Source organism: Balaenoptera ricei, chromosome 4 (genome assembly GCF_028023285.1).
Source record: "Balaenoptera ricei isolate mBalRic1 chromosome 4, mBalRic1.hap2, whole genome shotgun sequence".
NCBI lineage: Eukaryota > Metazoa > Chordata > Mammalia > Artiodactyla > Balaenopteridae > Balaenoptera > Balaenoptera ricei.
The window spans coordinates 132,924,655-132,941,020 of NC_082642.1; the positions used below are offsets into that span (position 1 = coordinate 132,924,655).

Consider the following 16,366-nt stretch of genomic DNA (forward strand, 5'->3'; position numbering starts at 1 on the left):
TACTACCTTCTAAATTAAAGGGGGGAATTATTTCAAACCTATAATTCACTCAGCCAAACTGGTATTTAAAGTAAAAGATAATATAAACAAATATTCAGAAAATCAAAGCCTGAGAGTGTTTACCAAGTTAAGCAATCCCTGAAAGAATTAGTTGAGAATATACACCAATAAATAAACAACGAATCACCCCCAAAAAGGCATTATGTATTCCAAATATACAAAAGAATAGCAGCAGATTCATAGTAACGCCTACATAATTGTCAATGGGCAGTGGAAAACCAAAAGCATAATAAACTCCAGTTAAACTCAATATGAAAGGCGGTAATAGTAATGAAGAAGAAGAAAATGAAAATGAGGTAAGATTCTTGCCCTGTTGGGGGAACAGATACAGATATTTTAAATCCTAAATGTCAATAGAAAAATACAAATTTTAAAAAATTTGTTTAAATTTTAAAAGTACGTATTAGAAGAATAGGATCTTTAGCTTCTCAATCACAATGTAAGAATATGGATCTTATAGAAAATACTGATTTGAAATTATCATGCTTTCAGTCTTCCTCTTGTGCATTTGAGGTTAATGCCAAATGAAATCATTTTCTGCCAAGGATGCACTACCTTTGCTGAAATGTTTTCTAGCTATTTGTCTATTCGTATATTATGTTACCATATATGCTACGTCGTGTCACAATGCCAAGAATTTTCTGACAATTTACAACTCTCCAAAGCTAAAGGAGATTATTAGATCTGCTACACAGTACAGGCTGCCATGTGTCTTCAACTTTCTTCAAGCTAAGTTTATTCAGGGGCTCCACTGCAATGCACTTGAAAAAGCCCTAAAAAACTCCCAGGCCAGCCATTACTGGAGTATTGGGCTCTAGCAGAGTCATCTGGATTTTGCAAATGTCTGATTCATGCATTCTGGTATAAACTCTAATCTGAAAAACATTCCATGCTTGTTTAGATGACAAATGAGCCCTGATATGTAGAAATTTGTCTTCCCTTAAATCCATTTAGACAAAATAAAAAGAAATTCAGAAAAGGACGATCACAGGTAATTTTATTAGCAACCCATCATAAAATGCAGCCATTTACAAAACTAGCTTGTCTCTCCTTAGTTGGTCCAATGAAGAGTCCTGGGGAGGGTGAGGCAAGGATAGACTTGAAAGAAAAACAAGATCCCTGGGGTACCCAGAGATAGTATTCATTTAAGTACATTGTACCTGGAGTCTTTTTGACACTATGACACACTTTAAGGTAATTTGTTTAAGTTTTGAGAGATGGTTGCTCTTTTACAGATGTGTGCTTTTGAAGTTATCATCAGACAATTATTGATATTTTAGTAAATTTAACTGTTAATTAGCTGAATAGGCACAGATATCATTCATACATACAATGTGAATAGCAAAACTATTTGTTCCAATTTCTCTATAACCTGCATTATCTTTTATGAAACCCATGTGAAATAAAAAACGAAAGCTCCCCGGTAGATTTAATCTAATACATCTGTAAAATCAGTTATGACTTGGTAGACATGTGTTGAAATCTACCTAACATTCAGTTCTAGCTATTCTTCTCCTATAAGGGCTTGACATTATTTAATTAAAATGGAAGATACTGAATTTGCAAGAATGAGCAGATACTCAGCTTTGTCAAACAGCACATAGAAAACCCCTGTAGTAGATTCCTCATGTATTGAATACAGTCCTTGAAAAAGAAGAGGCAAGATAAGAAAGAGACTTATTGATATATCCAGCAAGACTCCCGGCCCCTGCATATGCCCAGACACTTACTCTACCAACAACAGCAAATGATTTCATCAGAAAACAAGAACATATAGAGTCAGTGCCTAACTGAATGGGGTGACATGGGTTCTTTGCTTAAGAACTGTAGGGGCTGGACGATCCAGCAATGTATCTCATACAGCACCAAACTTTGAGATTGCCTGCTATGTAGAGAAGGGAAGCAGAAACTCTAGATTTAATAGCACCACACAAAATGCTTGAAAGACCTTGGTACTTTGGTTTTTAGGATTTGCGTGTTGGACTGTTTTTGGTTTTGATTTTTTTATGTATATATAAAGCAGAAAAACTATTTAAGGGCTACTAATTTGTGGGAGTAATCCAATTGTACACAGTAAACATTTGCTTTTTTTTTTTTAAATTAATTAATTTATTTATTTATTTTTGGCTGTGTTGGGTCTTCATTTCTGTGCGAGGACTTTCTCCAGTTGCGGCAAGCGGGACCCACTCTTCATCGCGGTGCACGGGCCTCTCACTATCGCGGCCTCTCTTGTTGCGGAGCACAGGCTCCAGACGCGCAGGCTCAGTAGTTGTGGCTCACGGGTCTAGTTGCTCCACGGCATGTGGGATCTTCCCAGACCAGGGCTCGAACCCGTGTCCCCTGCATTGGCAGGCAGATTCTCAACCACTGCGCCTCCAGGGAAGCCCAACATTTGCTTTTTAAGAGCTGAAGGAAAGGTAATTGAGAAAAAAAAAAAATTACTTTGGAAGTCTCTACGTCATAGGACTTTTGTCTGAAACGCTGGGTCTGTCATGCATGCACAGACTCACACACACACACACACACACAACACAATGTTGCCTCGAAGGTATCTATTTGCAGCCCCAATCCATACTGCACAAATGTCAGTGTTTACTCTAAAAATAGCAAGTATTTAGATCTTACTATGTTCCAGACACTATTCTAAGTGATTTACGTATATTAATCATCACAAGAACTATATTATGATCCCCATCTTTTATGCAATCAAACTAAGGAGCAGAGGTGTTAAGTCATTCATTCAGGTTCACACAACCAGTAAGGGGAAAGCCAAGCTTTCAACTCAGAGGGTGGCCTACAGGGTCCACAATCTTCCCACTACATTCTACTATCCATCACTTGCTAAACTACTTCTCAGCATGATTGGGAAAGGACAAAATACATATTCCATAATTGTGTCCTCTGAGTAGTGGGCAAGAATGAAGACTGGGGTTTTCCCGTAATGGGAACCACTTCAGAGCCACAGTAGCAGCCATAATGGGGATTTTTACTTTGCTTCTTAGAGAAGGTGGGGACAGAGCAGCAGCTCTGCAATACTGGGACATGTCTGGACAGGATTCACATTATTTATGCTCGGTTGCATCACTAAAACAGGTTCTCAAAATAAGGTGGGTCTGTTCCAAGATCCATTTATGTTCTTATGTATTCATCTGATTTAATCTTGAAAATTGTATCTGTCTTGCTGGAAATTTAGCTAATTAACTTAAGAGATCCCCCCACGCTGCCCCCTTATCTTCTGCTCCCAACCAACTGTAACTCTGTGGTTGAGTGCGGAACATAGAAGGTTGAAAAACCTGCCTTCTCTCCCTGACTCTGCTACTGCATAACCTAGGTCAAGTCGTTTAACAGTATTGTGCCTTGGTTTCATCATCTGTAAGTTGTAAGGATTTCTTCCAGATTTAAAACTCTGATATTCTAGCTCACTGCATCCTCTGTGGATATTTCCATAAATTTCATGAACATTTGAATAAAATAAGAAAAAACTTCATGAGAAGAGGGGTCATGTCCATCTTAGTCACCAGTGCATATGCAGAACTTAGTACTTAGTTTTCAGTCTTTAAATATTTGTTGAATTTTTGGAAATGTAAGAATATTCCATATATGTAATAAGCAAAAACAAAAGTAAAAATCAAGTATCTCAGGAAAAAGCCCTACATTTGGATCAGTAAATGGGGAATGGCCAGAAGTATTTAATTCACAATTTGACGCATTCTCTAAGAAAGATCTGATGAGGTTCAGGCCATGCTATCCCAGAATATGGTACCTTGGCATGTTGGATATTTTAAGCTGAAGGAGTTTGAGAAAATGGCAGAAGCAGAAAGGTCAACTCTGACCTGCCCTGTTTGCCCTTCTTCCCTGAAACAGGTCATAAAACTCCCACGTGAAATGTACCCTCTCTGTACCAAGAGGAAGGAAGACATTCTAATCACCAGAAACAGGGAATTGGGGGGCAGAGAAATCTACACAAACAAACCTTGTTAAACTAACCCTTATCTTCCTAGTTACTTCTTCATCATTTACTACTCCTAACCCAAATTCCTGTCTTGCCAATTCTTCACAAATTTATTGTTTCTGTGTCTAAAAGATCCTGCTCTGGTCACTTCTTTGAGTCTTCATTGTCTTGTAAAGACTCCCATATACAGGTAAAAATTCAATAAAATGTGTATGCTTTCTCCTCTTAATCTGTCTTTATCAGTTTAATTTTCCCAGACCCAGTCAGGGACACTAAGAGGGGCAAGGAAAACTTTTTCCTCCCCTACAGGTCTAATAAGAGTGCTTCTTCTCAGAGATTTAACTTTTAAAAGCTTGCAAATACCTTTGCTTTCCTTGCAGTGTTTACTGAATTCATTATAGCCTGGGCGTTGCCAATAAATACATCTCATACACGAAGGAAAAGTGCTACATACATCACTGTCTTTACTCTTATAGTCCAAGCTCACAAAATACAATGGAAAACTAAAATGCTATGTAGACTTACACACTGTTATTTCAACAATCACCCTTGTCCCACGAGTACCTACACTCCGTAGCACCTCACCTAGTTTGATTTGCCAACGTTAAACTTGGGCACACACATCACACACATACGCTTAATGTAATTATTATCTTGGGAACCCCCAGATGACCAATGATGGAATGCTATGAAATCTTCTACGCTGTTCTGCAAAGTTTCTAGATCAAACCTAAGCAACTATTACTGATTTTTAGCAGATATTTTGAACCTGAAATTATTAACTCGAATTCTCCCTCTTTTATCCATATTTTGCCCCCAAAAATGTTATTATCACTAAAAGTTTCATTTAGGTTCGGTCAAATTAGTTTTAGAAAAACAACAAGAGAGAACTGTATTGTTAGTTTTACACTGTTCTGATCATTTATGAATTGCTCCTAGATAAATGAAGTCTTATGGCTGTCAAATTCTCCCACCTACCCTTGTGCTGATGGGATTAAAAGGGAATAATGGTATAACTTCTTAAAAATAAATAAACACTTGTTTGACTTGCCTGCTGTGTTTCCATTCCATGTCAGATGAAATATTTTTCAGTAACCGAATGTTAAATTTCCATGCAATTGACTTAGATTAGAAATGAGAATTTTATATTTAGTGATATTTATTTTTGCTGTTAATGTGTATTTATTATCCTAGAGTTGATAGGGCTTAACAACTTTCACTCAAATCCGTTAGAAAATCTTGTCTCCACCTGAAAATATACTCAGAAGAAGAAGAAAACATCTCCGACTTGCACTTCTGTTGCTACCATCCTAATACAAGCAAGAATAATTTTTCTACTGGATTACCATAAGGGTCTCCTAACCTGTCTCCCTGTTTCCATCCTTGCTTTCCCCTACATCTACTTTTAACAGAGCAGATCAGGTAATCTTGTTAAATGAAGGTCAGGCCACATTATAATTCTGCACAAAATCTTCAAATGGCTACTCATTCCACCCAGAAAAAAGGTGAAGTCCTTACAATGACCACAAGATTCTGCAAGATCCACCACTCTCTCCCATCGCTCACTTCACTCAGCTACACGTGGTGCCCTTGTGGTTCTTGGGGTGGACCGGGCTTGCTCCTGCCTTAGAATCATTGCCCTGGTCAGAGCCAGTGTCTGAACTGCTCTTCCCCGAGATAACCACAAGACTAATCTCTCCCTCCTTCAAGTCGCTGCTCAAATGTCACTTTCTCAAACTCCTACTATCCTGTTTACAACTGCATCTGACCCCTAAATCTGGACTTCTGTTACTGAACCAAACTTGGGTCCACTTGCCTGCGGGCAATAAAGCCAATCTATTGACACTGCCTTGTGGTGAAGGAAAGTGCAACGATTATTGTAAAGCACCATAAAAGTAGTGAGTGCGGATAAAAGCCAAACTCCCAGATGGGTTTCAGGAAAGCACTTTCAAAGGCCAGGTGAGAGAGGGGAGTCTCAGGATATGTGATCAGCTTGTGCACAGTTCTCTGCTTGGTTGATGGTGAGGTAACAGGGTGATGTCACAGGGGTTAACATTAGTAATCCTCAGGCTCCAGTAGGCCTGGGGGCTATGTGTTCATGGTCATCAAGTAGTTATGTCTTCCATCTGTGAAACAACTCAGGAAATGTGCATCAGATACTGTTATCTAGATACATCAGAGAGGAGCTAAAGCAGAGAATATGGGGGGTGGGAGGGGGAGGTGGTCTGTCCCGGGAAGGCCCATAGGGTCCTGCTCCGTTACACTTCCAAGTCCACATATACTGTGCTTTCTTTTCACCATAACACTTAGCATTTTCTAATATTGTATATAATTTTCTTATTTATTATGGGTATTGCTAATTTTCTGTCACTTTTCCCCTACTGCAATGTAAACTCTTGTGAGGATGAGAACTTTTTATGCTTTGTGTATTAATATATTTCATGTACTGTGTTTGGGATATTATAGGTACTTCATAAATATTTGTTGAATGAATAAATGAATTTGAAATTCTAATCATTAATTAAAATTTTCTTACAAGAAAAACCCCAGGGGTAAGTTGATGTCATTCGTTTTGTCATTTAACAAGATCAGGGCCCTAATTCTCTGAGATTTCCTTGATCTTTCCCTTGTCTTGGTTGCCTTGTAGTTGCAGAATAGTTGCTGCAGTCGTAGTTACTGCTGCTCTTCCAGGCATCTTATCTGTGGTCAAGGCAGAAAGAAAGACAAAGGAAAAAGGACAGCTCTCCCCAAGAGAATAAAAGCTTTCTTTCCTGTAATCTCACCTATAGACTTCCACTGGCTTAAATCTCGCTGGCCAGAACTGGGTCATAGGGGCTTCCCTGGTGGGGCAATGGTTGAGAATCTGTCTGCCAATGCAGGGGACACGGGTTCGAGCCCTGGTCTGGGAAGATCCCACATGCCGCAGCGCAACTGGACCCGTGAGCCACAATTACTGAGCCTGCGCGTCTGGAGCCTGTGCTCCGCAACAAGAGAGGCCGCGATAGTGAGAGGCCCGCGCACCGCGATGAAGAGTGGCCCCCGCTTGCCGCAACTAGAGGAAGCCCTCGCACAGAAACGAAGACGCAACACAGCCAAATATAAATAAATAAATAAATAATAAAGGAATTCCTTTAAAAAAAAAAAGAACTGGGTCATAGGGTCAGGTTCAGCTGTAGGGAACCTGAGAAAGGGTTACAGGATTTCCATAACTGATTTAGACCAATCATGAATCACCAGCTTTAGATGAGAACATAGCTAGTGGATCCAGTAAGTTGTGCCCAGGGGGAAAGGATATTGGGGAGGTAATGAAGACGCTGCCACAGTCCTGCTCTCATGAAACTTGCAGTTGACTTTCTGAGCCTAGCTAACACAGAGAGAAAATAAACTATGTAAAAGAAGACACAAAGTGTTTATTTCACTGAAGTTCAGAGAAAAGAAACAATTTACATGAGTTGGTGAATTAATAAAGGTAACATAGAAGAGAGTTCTTGAGTTTGGATAGGAGAAAACAAATCAGGAAGACATGGGTTGAGAGTGGAGATGGGTTTGGGGAGTGAAAGGCAGAATATCAACTCTAGCATAAATATAACCTATCAGTTATACAGTAAAGTAAAATTATGGCAAAGTTTTACACCAGCCCTTAAGGAAACTTATACAGAAGAAAAGATACAGAGTAAACAAACCATATGTCACTTAATATCTCCTGAGAGGATTTGGTGCTGTTAGGGACACAGCTGAACACTAGTGATCTAATCCAATGTTTTCATTATAATCATGAAGAAACTGAGGCCCAGAGATGTTAATTGATTTTTCTAAGATCACATGGTAGCTTTAATGGCCAAGACAGGACCGGTACTGAGATCTTTCTATTCCATCACTACATTTCCCAAATTTCATTGTAGCATGAATAGCCTCCCTTGAAAAAATATCACCAAACAGCAATTTGTTATCACCAAATAACAGGATCCTTATTATTCTCATCCTGGCCTTCCTGTGTCCAACCGTAGCTGTGTTGCTAGTAAGTAACAAAAATTTGTTCAAAATTTGTTTCCAGTAAAGGAGAGTGCTGCAGAGACAGGTATCAACAAAATCAGGAGGAAAATTGGATAAGAAAAGGTCAGTGTTTACACAACTGAGGATAGCTTTGACTGTGGACTGGACAGCTGTTAAATCCAGAGCTTTGTATCCCAGAAAAATACTCAATTATCAAAAAGGCATTCATTCATTCACCAGCTGCACATTAAGATTTTCTAATATTTAAAAGTCATAGAGGTCACCACGCTTAAAGAGATATTATTGAACGTTACTGTTCCTTCATAGAAATTGATTCTTTTACTATTTATTCAACTGTTCATTCAGCTGAACTCACTGAGGAGAACTGCACTGCAAATATTGAAACGGGGTCCCGTTGGAGGCTGAGTGAATCAGCATAAGTAGGCAGGGAGCTCTGCAGCCACAAGGCTGAAAACAAACACCCTGAATAAAGAGCCCGATTTCACATCCAGGACACCAGCCTCAAGCAGTTTCATTATCAACAAGTCTTTCCAAGTTCATTGTTTGTGCTCAAGACATATAAACGTCCCGTTTTAAACTTCACAACAATAACAAAATGTACTAAGAAACTAGTGAAGGGAGAGGGAAGAAAACTTCTAGGCTGAAGCACTAGGAAATGAAGTCACCACCCAGTTTTCCTTCCTGACCTCGGGCAAATGATTGACTTTGGAACTGACAATGGCCGGCTTAGAGCTATTCAGAGTGTCAAGTGCCTCCTGGTTTCATGTCACTGAACATGTAACAAAGAACAGGAAAAGAGAGACTGGGGTAATGGGGGAAAGGTACATATCAAATTACATCTTGAAATCTCAATCTTTCCCAAACAAATGTAAACGCTTAGGTACATCTGAATCGTTCATTCTGAAAACCCAACAGAGCCTTTCCTGAGCAAGTAGGACAGATTAAAGCAACAATAACTCCGGCTTTGCTCAACTGATTTTTCTAGATTGAGCTAACAAAACTGGTCTTGCAGAAACCTGCCCTTGCTTCCTTTCACCTACAGAATTAAAATGTCCCTCTTGGTTATAATGCTGCAGAACCACAACAGAATAGCCTGAGAAATCCTGGTAGGGAAGAGGCATCGCGAGCTGAAAGGTCTGAGTTAGGACTACATGTTGGCTGGCTTTGTTTATAGCATTATGATAATTTTCACAATGAGCTAATCACCTGCCAAAGGGCATCATCACTGTGTCTGTGCCACATCATCACGTTGTTACCAATCCACTCAGTCATCACGTAATTACAGAACTAAAGGTCTCAGGTTTCCTTCAGTTGTATTCACTTATCTATTCACTGGTTTGATTGCTTACTCACTCTTCTTCCGCCAGTTAGCTACCCAACCAACTTTTATGAGTGGGACAGGCAGGCATGATCTAACTGATGGAGATGTGAAAGGCAAGACACATTGCACAACCACATAGTACCTGCCCTTCCAGGTATGGAAATGGAGATGTTGGGGCAGAATGGACTGACTGAAGCTTTGCCTGGGAGAGTTGAGAAGCCTCCACTGGATCACTGTCTTTGAGAAGTGATGGAGGGGAAGATAAGAACTGACCAGGAAGAAAGGGCGTTCCAAGCAGAAGGAACGATAGGTATAAAGGCAAATAAACATGGATAGTCTTGGTATGCTTGGGGAAGGGTGGAAAAGTTCAATATGCTTGGAAAGAAAGCATAGGTAGGGATGAAAGGGAAGGGATAAAGAGCCACCAGGGAGTTGGAGGAAATGAGACTAGAAAAACAGGTCACTGTCCAAACTGCTTTTCCACTTACTGGTTTCTCAGCCCACTGTGATATGGCCTCAACCCCACCACTCCTCTGAAAGTACAGTTGTCAAGGTCACCAATGCCCTTCTTATGACTGAATACTTAGGTCATTCTCAGGCCTCATTTTGCTCACCATTTTTGCCAGTAGTGTACCAAAGGCTGGAGAGTAAGAGTGGTCAACTCTGAGTACAGGCAATAAGGGGGTGCCTTGTCTATAAAGAATTTAAAAACAATAATAAAAACTGATAAGTTTGGTCATTTTATATTACCACAAGGTACCAGCAATTGATCAACAAAATACTCCTCCCCCTACTTTATAGCACAGGGAACTATATTCAATATCTTGTAATATTCTAATGGAAAAGAATAGATATTTATATATACATATAACTAAATCACTTTGCTGTACACCAGAAACTAATACAACATTGTGAATCAGCTATGCTTCAATTAAAATTTTAAAAAAATTTTTTAAATAAATAAATTAATTTTTTAGAAAAGGATTAAAAAATACTCCTCCCCAAAACTCTTTTATTGATCTAAGTTCTAGGCAATTGCTATTACTTTTGCATTTTAATAATATATATTATTATTATATATGTATATTATAGTATGCTATATTATATGTATATACACATGCACAATTCAAATAAGCACCTTTTTATTACTTATCCTTTAACAAATATCATACTCTATCTGAAAGTTAATTTTAAGAGTCCACAGTTAAACAGTTCACCCCAGACACAGGCAGACTCATTTCAAGAGTAAATCCAGGGACTTCCCTGGTGGCGCAGTGGTTGAGAATCTGCCTGCCAATGCAGGGGACACGGGTTCGAGCTCTGGTCCAGGATGATCCCACATGCCGCAGAGCAGCTAAGCCCAAGTGCCACAACTACTGAGCCTGCGCTCTAGAGCCCGCGAGCCACAACTACTGAGCTCACGTGCCACAACTACTGAAGCCCGTGTGATTAGAGTCTGTGATCCGCAACAAGAGAAGCCACCACAATAAGCCCACGTACTGCAATGAAGAGTAGCCCCTGCTCGCCGCAGCTAGAGAAAGCCAGCGTGCAGCAACGAAGACCCAACGCAGCCAAAAATAAGATAAAAACATTAAAAAAAAAAAAAGAGTAAATCCATAATGATTCAGAATCATTCAGGCTTGCTTTGGTCATTGTGTCTCCAACCCTACAGTACATGTATTCCTATGTTTAATCAGTAGATTCAAAACATACCAAGTCAACAGAGAGACTGTAAAGACAAAGAAATAGAAAGTGAGTTCATTCTGTCATTTTTACGTTAACACATGTTAGGAGTTTTTATTTGTATTTAAAATCGAAAACAGCAAAACAGAGTATGAACTTTGAGGTATTTTTTATTTGCTTGGCAAGTACAAACTTTAATTCATACATGAACTAGATTACTGAGTTTGAATAATATCTTTAAAACTGAAATTCATTTTTTAAATGGCGCTCATTTTAAAATTAAAGACCAAATCAGGAAGATGTTTATTGATTCTTACATGATGATGACTGAAATTTCACCATATGGAGGAGGGACTCTGCCCTGAGTATTAAATGCACTCGTTACTGATCAAGGCAACGTTCACCACACTATCTTTCGTTAAATACTCTTTTCTTTTGGTTTCCATGATACACAGTGTCCCAGTTTTTTCTCACCTAGTAGTCTCCTTTGCAGGATTTTCTTCTTCTCATCCCTTAAAGCACCATATTCTCAGGGTTCTGCCCCAGGAGGTCATCTCTTCTTAAACATACAAAGTGCCTTGGGCAATCTCTTCAGCTTCAAAGCCTTCAGTTATCAACTGCATGCTAACAACCACCCTCAAACCTATACCTTTGACCTAAATCTCTCCTGAAATAACTTGTTTATCCAAACTCTATGCTTAATATCTTCCCTTGAACAGAGCTTAGACATCTCCAATTCATTTGTCTGAAACTGAGCTTCATTAACTTCACCAGCAATTTGGTGAAGTCCGGAAAACCTTAATTTATCCTTCTCCTTTTTCACCCATGCCTACTCAATTACCAAGGCTGACAAATCTCTCTCCTAAATACCTCTTGTATCATCCACTTGTCTGCTTCCTCACCATCCCTACCATTCCCTGCGCCACCGTCACCTCTTGCCACGATAGCGCCAACAGCTGTCTTGTGCATTGTAGACCAAGAGCTCTCCCTAAAGGGAAAATCGGATCACATCACTAAACTGCTTAACATCATCTAACAAATTTCGTGTCTTTACTTTCAAGATCCATATAAAGAGGTCTCTTTCTACCTTCAGAACCTCAGCTCTCTGCCATTCTGATTTGATTTCAGTTATTTTAATGCTTTAAGTTCTCTCCTACCTCCAAACCACTGCTTATGCTATTTCCATCCTCTAAATTTCAAAGAAAATATCGTTTCCTCTATAAAGCCTGACTACTATTCAAGTTTGGGTTAGATGCTTTCCTACTGCACCCTATCACAGCACCAAGTCTGTCTCTCCTAGTTTTTAAACTACTTAGACTTCAATTTTTTTAAGAGCAGACACAGATCTGTCTTATTCCTCACTGTATTTCTAGGACCTTACACAGTGCTGTTATAGAGTGGGCACTAATAAATATTTTGTTAAATGAATGAATATATGCATGAGTCGCTTTTCCCCTCACAAGAATTTCTCTACACCATGGATCATGGCTGCTTTGTCTAAGGCTTACAGCATCAACTGCTCTATTTTGACTTATTTAAAATCCACCACGTGGGGATGGAATGCAGAACCTTCAACCAACATTAGAATTGCCCTTTCAATTTTAAATCTACTTATCAACAGAGATGGTCATTTTCAGTCTCTCTTGGTTCTGAGCTTCAGGGGAGAGTGTGTAGAGGGGATCTTTTCTGATTCCAGATGAAGAGATATACACAGAAACTACCAAAGTCAAGGCACTTCTTAAAGAAAAGGATGAAGCTTTCATCACTGGAGAGACCCAGCTAAAGTCTAATGCCAAGGAAGAGAAGAAGAGGCCGAGTGAGATTTTCTAGCCAGCACGACCTTCCCTCCCTTCGTGTTTGTCTCAACAGCAGCAGCTGCCTATTGGTCCGGCGTTTACATGAAGATGAGAGGCAACTGGATGGATTCTCTGTCTCCATCCTGCCCCAGGCGGAGCTGAGAGCAGCAGGTAATAGGCACCTGGATGGGGCTCCCCACGGGCCGTCAGGGCTTCTAATCAGCTTCTCTCAGCCGGCAGATTTTGAACAGTGGGTATGTTCCAAATGTGTCAGGGCCTATTTTTCAAACATCACTGCAGATTCATTTGTTATGTCTTGCCTTTTTTTAGACCTTGACAACAAAGGGACATTTTTAACCAAGGAAGGGAAAGAGAGAAGCTAGTGTACACTGATGTCTTATGACATGCTAGGATCCACAGTGAGATTAACCTATTTCTTTGAGATCTTTGGGGCCCTATTATCTATGACTCCTTGTTATTTTCCATTCCAGGACTGCAATTATATCTCCAAAGGGGGAAGATTCAAACTATGCTTTCATGTTTATGTGCTCTGAATTCTGACATATTTCAAAGTGTTTACCTTAAGGTGGACTTTGAGGAAATACAGGGATCTCTACTCTGCTCCAGGTGTTTATGTGTGTGTGTGTGTGTGTGTGTGTGTGTGTGTGTGTCCAACTTAGAATATAAATAACACAAGCATGAGAATCTTTGCTTTATTACTCTCTAAAGGACAGTGAGTGCTTAATACTTGAATTTTCACACACACGTAAATAAAACTCCCAACGCTCTCTAATGTATTTTGTGCATGTTTACTGGAGCCTGCACCTACCCTAGGAAGACATTCGAGGAAGAGAATTTGGAGCATTAAAATGAACTCCTTTGTATTTCCTTTATTTCCTATGCAGCAACAGAATGATGTATAATTTTCCCAGAGCGGCTGTAACAAATCACCACAAACTTGGTGGCTTAAGGCAACAGTGATTTATTCTCTCACTGTTCTGGAGACCAGAAGTCCAAAATCGGTTTCACCGGGCCAAAATTAAGGTGTTAGCGGGGCCACAGTCCTTTCAGAGACTCTAGAGGAGACTCTTCCTTGCTCCTTCCGGCTCCTGGCGGCTCCTGGCGTGCCTTGGCTTGTGGCTGCGTCACTACTGCCTCCGTGGCCACATTGCCTTCTCTTCTTCTGTGTCCAATGTCCCCTTAGCCTCTCACTTGTAAGAACTCTTGTGATTGCATTTCACACCTGTCTGGATAATCTGAGATAATCTTTCCTTAAAAGCCTAAACTTAACCATATCTGCAAATCCCATTTTACCGTGTAAAGGAACATTCATAGGTTCCAGGGATTAGAATATGGCTATCCATATGGGGGTCATATTCAGCCTACCACAGGTGGTGCAGGCATCACCTTACTAAAAATGAATTTCTTCTGGGGTACAAGCCATTCAGGGGAAATCAAAGGTGAGAGGCACAAGCTGTGTGACAGCAAGAACCATTCTCAAAAAAAAAAAAAAAAAAATTTATTCTGACTCTGATTCAGAAGTCAATGAGGAAATGGGTTGTTGACTTTGGAAAAGGATTGTGTGCCAAAATTTTGTGAGGCAGTTCTGTAAAGTTCAGATCTTAGAACACTTTTCTACAGAAATAATGAAGCTTAAGACAGTTTTGATTCTAGTGAGCCACAAAGAGCTAACTCAATGTAACCGAGGTACATCGAAGTTGTACCTTTTGTCTTCTTAAAACCTACTCTATGGAAATCATAAGAAAAGCAAAACTCAAAATGTATGTGCAAAGATGTTTTTGGCAACACTATGTATCATAGCATAAAAAAAGGTTTGGAGAGAGAACCTTAAATAAGCAACAATATAGAAAGGTTTTAATAAATTATAGAATATACACATAATGGAATGTCATTTAGCCATATTAAGTTGACGTAAAAATTGTTAGACATGAGAAAATGTGCATACGAAATTTAAGTGAACTGTCATGACAACCTGTGTTTTGCTGTGAATCTATAATTTGGGCAGGGCTCGTTGGGGACAGCTTCTCTCTCTACTCCACTTGGCATCGGCTGTAGCAGCTCAGAGGCTGCAATCATCTGAGGGTTCACTTACTCATACGTCCAGCCATTGACGCTGTTGGTCAGAACACCTACACATAGGCTCTCCGTGTGACCTAGGCTTCCCCTCCTGGTTTCCAAGGGCCAGTGTCCTAAAAATGAGAGCCAGGCAGAAGCTGTATCACCTTTTATGACCTAGCCCTAGAAGCCATGCAACATCCCTTTCACCACATTCTATTGATAGAGGCAGTTGCAAGCCCCAGCCAGTTACATGTGGAGGGAAAATAAGACTCTACGTGTTGATGGAGAGGCCAGGTTCTGGCACCAGAAAATATCTGGTGGCCACTTCTGGAAAATACAGTCTGCCACACAAGGACAGAGCATAATCCTGACAATGTTAAACACAAATACATAATTACTGGCAGATTGCAAGAAGGTAGTAATAGCATTTCATATTAATAGAGATAACTAATAGTATTTATGTCTTGGGGATAGAATTATAGGTGATTTTTGTGTTCTTCTTTGTGTACTTTTCTGAATTCCTCATAAATTTTATGAGTAAATATAATTGTTATGACTGAAAATATCGACATCCTTTTTAGAAAAGAGAATATGTGAATAGCACTTTACACAATATTTTCATGTGTAATACATCACGTGATCCTAGCAATAGTCCAGTGGGCAAGAGGTACTGAACAAATTTTCAGGCCCCAAATCTGAGACTAAGACAAATTCATGCTAGTTTTGGGGGGAGCTGAACTTCAAATTCTAGTCTTTTGATTCCAAAGTCTTGTTTTCCACTGTACATAGTTTCCATGGTTTCTCCCTTAAAATGGGTTGGAAATTGCAGTTAATATACTTACAATCTAGGGGAGAATCTCTTCTGCTATTTTCTTGCCCTTCATTGCCACAGTGACAGAAGGATGATTCCTCCTCCCTCTTGATACCATCTCTTTTGCTCTAGAGGTAAGTGTTGGGAAGAGGTAAGATAAACCCTTGAGAAGCTTCTGAAAACGTGCAGGGAAAAAAGAATGGGGAATGCAGGAGTTTGGGATGGGGACTTGGGAGACTTCTCGTGCAGTGGGAAACATCAAGCAGGAGTACAGGGATGACTTTGGGTCCTGTTGCCTAGAGGCTCAAAGAGAGCAGGTAGGGACTGGCCATGTCTTGATCTTTCCCACGGTGATGCTGAGACAAGATGCTTGAGAAAAAATGAAGCAGGGCTGACTTTCCCAAGGACATTAGTTTCCATAAGAAAGAGGAGAAGTTTCTGGGGATGGAGTAGTAAAGGAGTGAGTACTTAGTTCTAAGAGCTGATCATAAATAACTACAGGATTTTCATAAAGTGGGTGCTGGTAACCCAAATTCCCAGCAAATCTGGGAAAAGAAGGGTGTCTAGTTAGCTAAAGGATTCAAGAGCAATTAAATGGATTTGAAATGACCTCAACCAAAATTGTCTTCTCAGTTGAAATTTGTTTCAAG

At 39.8% G+C, this 16,366-nt stretch overlaps 1 protein-coding gene across 1 annotated transcript in view; it reads right to left on the reverse strand.

Moving 5' to 3' along the window:
* Nucleotides 1–2,191: 2,191 nt before the first annotated feature.
* NRIP1 (nuclear receptor interacting protein 1) overlaps nucleotides 2,192–16,366 on the reverse strand; it is a 117,026-nt gene continuing 102,851 nt past the window's right edge. Inside the window, exon 5 of the transcript XR_009502953.1 lies at nucleotides 2,192–2,466. The gene's annotated coding sequence lies outside the window, so the exon portion shown is untranslated. The remainder of the gene's footprint in view (nucleotides 2,467–16,366) is intronic.